A 6758-nucleotide genomic window follows, 5' to 3' on the forward strand; every position below is an offset into this window, starting at 1 on the left:
TTTTAAACTTGAAGAAGACAGCATTTTTTGTTACCATTTTTTGTTCCTTTAACTGTTTTCCTTTTCAAGCTTCCAGTAATCTTTGTTTAGCTGACTTTGCGTGTATCTAATAACACTAAAAATACGCCTGCCATGACATCGTGTTGTTTCCAATCAGTCATGTGGAACAACCATCTCCTGAAACAAAGGTCAAAGAGAAGGAAAAATCCCAAACAGCAGAAAGTAAATCCTCAAATTACTATCAATTTCACACGTTCACAAATAAGGGCAAAACATGCAAAAGTAAGAAAAGATTGCAGGAAAACCACTTCTAAAGTAGACTAGAAGACCTTCAAAATTTCTCAAGAGACATTTAATGATAAAATTCAAATTCACCAAATTGGAACATGTAATTCAAGGGCAGCACTTATGATAACGTCCTAGGGATATGCTGCCCTAATGGTCAAATGTAAGCCTCTTATCACTAGAATATAAGCGAAGAAATTAAAACATCATCAAAACAGGCAGTGTGTGGAGTGGTTACATGAGCAGGTCCGGAATCAGACTGCTTGGGTTAAATCCAGCTCCGCCACTTCTAGCTGTGTAGTCTTACTTACTGGGCAATTTCATTTGAAAAATGATAATAACATTACTTCACAGAGATACTACTGTATTAAAAGATTTAGTAAAATACGGAAAACAGTTCCTGGCACACACTAAGCTTTGTTAAGTACACGTTGTTATTACATCCAAGGCAAAATAGTTAAATAAATTTGACAAAAGGAAACATCTAGATAGGTGAGGACACGAGAATTGTTCTTATGCTGAGTGGTAGGCCACAGGTCTTTATTGTAAGTTTCATAACATATAAGCTACATTTGGGGTGCACTGAAATGACTAGGAGAGCTCTCAAGAGTCTCACCTCTCTTTCCAATTCTACATTTAGGAATGCCACAGTGGGAGCTAAAAAAATGGCCAAGATGGAGTGCTTATATTATAGAATTGACAAATGCTATAAATTAGGATGTTTTGGGTTTTTAGTTCTAGCAAGAACCTAGTTTATTAGAACACTACAGCTACATTATTTCTATATAGACCAAATATTACATAATAAGTATAATCAAGAAAATGGGAAATTTCAATACATGCACGATCCCAAGTTAGTGAACACTGTAGAAAGCTTATAATTTAGAGGATCACATTTAATTAGCCTTCTGGCCTAACCTTCCTATGTAATTCACCTCATCCCACAGAGGAGGCAAGTATTCGGCTTCCTCACATGGAGAATGATCATGCGAGACCATGTTTATAAGCCGTAAAAAAGGACGGAGGCCAACTGCTTTGTGCATCATTAAAGCAGCCCCAATATGCTGCTGCTCAGTACCGCGGGTTTCAGGATACTTGAAGGAATTACTGAAGTTAAAAGTTGGCTTCTTCCTTCTTTACCACCTGCCAGATCGCTGAGGATCTGGGAAGTGATAGTCCACTGGCTCCAGAGACAGCATCTTCAATATAAGACACTGTGCCTAACAATAGGAGGTCAAATACAAACTCAAAACAAGGTGTCCAGGGGATAGGAAAAAACACATAAGGAGAAACAAAAATAATGCAAGGAAGCTAAGCCAGTAAAACTGAATTCCCATGGGCACACAAAGCACCTGCTTGTAAGAAAAAGCCTGTCCAAGTCACACAGAGGCAGAAGCAGCCTATGAGACTAAACGAAGACTTCAGATAAACCACCCCGCCGAAAACTGCTCCAGAGCATGGAACAGCTCACAGGTTATCAAAACTCTCGAGAGAAAATGTTCAGCAAACAGGCTGCACTGCTACTTAAGCACTACTGACTGATAAGCAAATGATCAAAGATGTTTAAAAAAAACAGAATTCACGGATTAAATGTACTTAAAGATAGAACACAGTTAAAATTACATCAAATTCCATATCAGATTAAATACCTGCAATGTGAGAGAATGCATTTTGTTTACAAAGGTATAGAACGTTTCATGTATTTACACAGCTTAATATTTGAACCATTGATATTTATATATGAACTATCTTATGTTTAAGGTAAAGCATGGTAAAAATGCAAATATTTATCAAGAGAGGATCCGATGCATAAACTATACAAGGTTTAGTTATGGCACAAGGAATATGTGCCATAAATGTCATACTAGAGTATGGTTCTATCTTACACACGTCACCACTATGTAAGTGCTATAGTAAATCCAAGCCATCGAAACTAGAAAAGGACATGTGCGTGTCGTCTGTGTGCACACACTTACAGGTGACCAAGGAACACTGACACACAGAACATGCTGTGCTCTGCAACGGGGGCATCATCTATGACCAAGGACAAGCTCCAGGGATCGCATGGACAGTCATGCTGGTTTGGCCATGTGGCTGGCTGTTAGCACACAGCACATTGGCTTTATTTTACTTTGAGGTGATCAACATTATAGTAAAATCTACTTATGAGGCATTTTTATTATAGAAAAACCACCTGTCCCATATCAACAACTCCTAAATCCACTGATTTTTTAAAAAACAGAAGGCTTATAAACATTTTTTTGAAAAATGTTTAAAAACCTAATTAAAAATACAAAAATAAAGTGAAAATCTCTCCAACATAACTAATATTAACAATTTCTCAGAAATTCTTTCTAGAAAAATCATGTTCATAAGAACATACAAGTATTCATGAACACATATTACATATTGCAAGAATACACACTAATTCCATTTACATAAGTTAATGGAAATTTTTAAGTTAAAAAACAGTCTCAGTTGAAAATATAGAGATATAAATCATATACTAAAAAAATGAAAGCATTAAAAGCAAGAAAACAACATGAAGATAAATGATTATCAAGGACAAATGAGGCAAAGCTGGGACATGAACATAAAAACTTCCCAGCCTCTAGAATGAAAAATAGTAAGAGATGAGAAAAATTAGGAAATTGAAAAAAATTGTGAAGCTATTGCTGAAGCAGTGTCTCTCCCACCGGGTCATGTGCACAGACCACGTGAGGCTGGATAAAATGCAGGCTGCCACTCAGCAGGTCTGGGGCACAGCCAGGGCCTCCGGTACAGATTTCAGACAAACTCCCAGATGATACTGATCCTCGGACCACCCTCTGAGTAGCAACAGTCTAGACTAGAACAGCACCGTCCAACAGAAATAAAGGATTCACACACGGAATTTAAAATCTCCTAGTGGTCACAGTAAAATAAAAACGAAACAAAGGTGAAACAAATTTTAACGTATTTTATCATTTCAATATGTAATCAATGTAAAATTAATGGCAGGTTTTCATTCTTGTTTTTTCCAGTAAGTTTAAAATACACTATGTACTATATTTTCCAATTCTAGAATGTCTCATTTTGTATTAGTCACATTTCAAAAACTGAACAGATATGTACCTAGTAGCTAAGACTGTGCAGGTTTACAGCACATAAAATCACCCAAAGAATCCTCATCTTTAACCAATTAAAACAGTCTTTAGAATAGGACTGAGCACTGGGTGTTCACAGCTCTTCAAGTGACTCTCATTCGCAGGCAGGATTAAGAACTACCCTGTTAGAGTAAAATGTGGCGTCTACTTGCTCTACTTACTGAGTAACTCAAACCTTTCAAAGGCTTTCCACTGAACTCATCAGGTAGGTTTACACTTTGATGTTTCTCTATTATAAACCCTACAGGAAGCACTACCTTTATGCCTCCATACCTACCTTTTCCAGTCTTATCTGTCACCTCCAACATTAACTCCAAACCTACTTCCCAATCCACTTTCCCCACCCACATTCTCCAACAAACAAGTGCATACAGCCTGGTGCAGTAATTCTACAATTCCCCTGCATTCTAGATCAGCACTATCCAACAGAAATATGACAGCCCTATATATAATTTTAAATCCTTTAGTAGCCACATTAAAAAAAGTGAAGAGAAAACAGGTAAAAATGAACTACACTTTAACCCAATATACTCAAAATGTTATCATTTCAATATAAATAATTATTGAGATGATACTTTACGTTCTTTTTTTTAATACTAAGGCTTCAAAACCCAGTAGGTATTTTATACTTCACGTTTTTACCTTTCAATTTGGACTAGTCACACACACTTCAGGTGTTCAACAGGGAGATGTGGCTATTGACTAGTACACTGGAGGGCACAGCTCCAGCTGTCAGGACCCTGCCCTAGCACTGTTACAGGTGTATTTCTCTAGCCCATCTCCATAACTCCTATGGTGTCTATTAATCCTGCTATCAAATAATTTACAATCTAGTAAAAACTGTAAAACACAGATGCATACAAAAGTACATGAAAAACTGTAATGGAGTTTGTGCACTGAAGGTTGTGAACACAGACTACCTGGTTCGCATGCCAATTCCATCACCTACTAGCTCTGTGATCTCAAGCAAATTAATCTTTAAACTTGTTTCTTCATCTGGAAATGGGAATAATATCAGACTAATACAATGACTTGAGGATTAAAAGAGATAAACCAATTAAGCAGCTTACAATGCTTAAAATACCGTAAGACCACAAATGTCAGCTATAATCCATTACCTAGTATAGTATCTGGACCTGGTAAGCAAATATTTCTTTAATGGATGAATAAGCAAACATGAAAAGTACAATAAAGAAATATTAGCAAAACAGTCTTCACACTCATGAGCAGCAGAAAGCTTTGATGGGATCAAGGATGGTTTTGAGGAGGAGTGAGTATGTGATTTAGGTCTCAGAAGACAAACTAATGAGAGAAAGAAATAAAGGGAAAGAGTATTAAGAATGAAAGCTAGAAAAGAAGGTTGGGATCAAATGTTATGAATCATTAATACTAGGTAAGTAAGATGATATTCTTTGCTAAAAAATGTACTAAAAGGGACAAATATATCTGCTAAAGTTCACATATGTTTGAAATTCAAACAGATTACCTTTTACATGGAAGCACTGTTACTGTAATAAGCTATAGTATGTAACAAAGTATAAGTATGTAATAAAGCAATTACTTAAGTTGTCAAGAACAGATACCCAGATATGAAGGGTTTATGCAGATATCCGCCATCAGATGCTGCTGCTTTTAGAATCTGAGACTGATTTAGCAATGGAATTGTTGTGAATTTATTAGTGAACGGTAGAAATAGCAGGCCTTTCTAACCTACCACTGAGTCAATGGGTTTTTAAAATCTGGCAGTAGTTGTTGCTATTCTCATGACCTATTTTTTCCAACAATTCCTAACTCCATACCTGTAGCTTAAAAATGGCATCCCTTTGTCTCTAACTGATCTGTGGTGAGCTGATGACCTGCAGTATTGCAGTATTTCATTGGTAAATGGACTTTAACATATTTTTAACTTTAGTGAAATTGATACTGGAATGCACTCTATAATTTCAGTCTTGATTTATTAACGTGTTAAAAGTTTCAACTAAAATCTTGATATCCTCTGGTTAAGTGCAAGGAGACACTAGCATGGATGCATCTTCCGTAGCTGAAATCTGTTCGCCATCCTTACAGGAATAAAATCCATTTCCAGAAATGTTTGTCTTTCTGATCCCTCCCTTATTTTTGGTATTTTGGTACCCATGGAATCGAAGCTTGGGTTTTCTGCCATCCATTTCCCAGTAATTTCTTCAAAAAACTCTTATTAAGCTCCTACTATGTGTCAGACACTGTTCTTGGTGCTAGGGATATAACACCTCATAAACCGTGAGAAGATGCAATTTTAGATACCAGTGTTATTCGTTCTATTTTGGTTGTCATCCTGTATTTACAGAAAGGACTCAAGAGTTCAAGTCTCTAAAACTTACAGACCTTTCAGTGCCAAATTACAGATAACAGCCTTTTTCCTGAAATCTCATCTCACAATCATGTTTTACTGGTTGGAAATAGAAATGATAGGTGGTTCACTGGCGTAATCCTTGTGCAGATGACGTACGGTCAATGGCATATTTTTAACCGAGCAACTTTTTACGAAAACACTAGAATGAAGTTCCTAGATATTTCCTGATAAGACAGAATCAAGAGGTCTGAGAAAATTCCTGGCCAAAAAATTCTACGGTAAATTCATTAAGAAGTTCAAGAAGAAAAGCATCAATAATCTACCATCTTCCCTCAACTCCTACCCCAATCTCGTCTCCAGTGTGACTTTCCCTCCGCTGTTTTCTTATGAGATTCATGTCTCTGCCCAACAGAATACTCTTCTCTAAAACTTGTAGGAGGTAAATAAAGTTTACTGTTACCAAAGTACCTTTCGCCTCCTGCCTGCTGCCCGCGTCGGGAACGTAAGAAACAGCCCCTGGGACCAACCGAAAAGGACAGGAGGGCGCCCTGGAGCGCGGGCGCGCACCTGACTCAGCCAGCCGCACGGTGCGGCCGCACCTGGAAGGGCTCGGGGCCACCTGGAAGAAGTCGGGGCCACCTGGAAGGGGCTTTCTCTTTCTATGTATTAAACTAGAGTCCGGACTGAGTGCCCAGAAACTTATGCAGCCTTGTTTCTGCGGCTTGGGCCCTCCCCAGCTCGCACGGTCAAGCGACGCCTCGCCTAGTACGTCCCCCGAGTGTGTAGTCCCGCTACGCCACAAAGCCAGGGCCAAAGCCCGCAGCGAGGGCCGCCACCTGCCGCTGACCCCTCCGGGCCCGCCCCACGGAGAGGGCACCCACCGTCCTTGGAGCCACGGCTTGCCTGGCTGCCTCCTCCGGCCCGAAATCGCGCACCTGCGACCCCAGTGGCACCTCCACACGATCGCCCCTAAGGGCGATAGGAAAAAAAAAAAA

General features: G+C 38.8%; 1 protein-coding gene across 1 annotated transcript in view; it reads right to left on the minus strand.

Annotated features, from left to right (window-relative positions):
* The window catches only part of MSANTD4 (Myb/SANT DNA binding domain containing 4 with coiled-coils), a 12492-nt gene extending 5775 nt beyond the window's left edge, over positions 1-6717 (minus strand). Inside the window, exon 1 of the mRNA XM_012812290.2 lies at positions 6645-6717. The gene's annotated coding sequence lies outside the window, so the exon portion shown is untranslated. The remainder of the gene's footprint in view (positions 1-6644) is intronic.
* Positions 6718-6758: the final 41 nt, after the last annotated feature.

The sequence above is a fragment of the Otolemur garnettii genome, unplaced genomic scaffold (assembly GCF_000181295.1).
Source record: "Otolemur garnettii isolate 467f Iridium unplaced genomic scaffold, OtoGar3 scaffold00200, whole genome shotgun sequence".
In the NCBI taxonomy this organism is placed as follows: domain Eukaryota; kingdom Metazoa; phylum Chordata; class Mammalia; order Primates; family Galagidae; genus Otolemur; species Otolemur garnettii.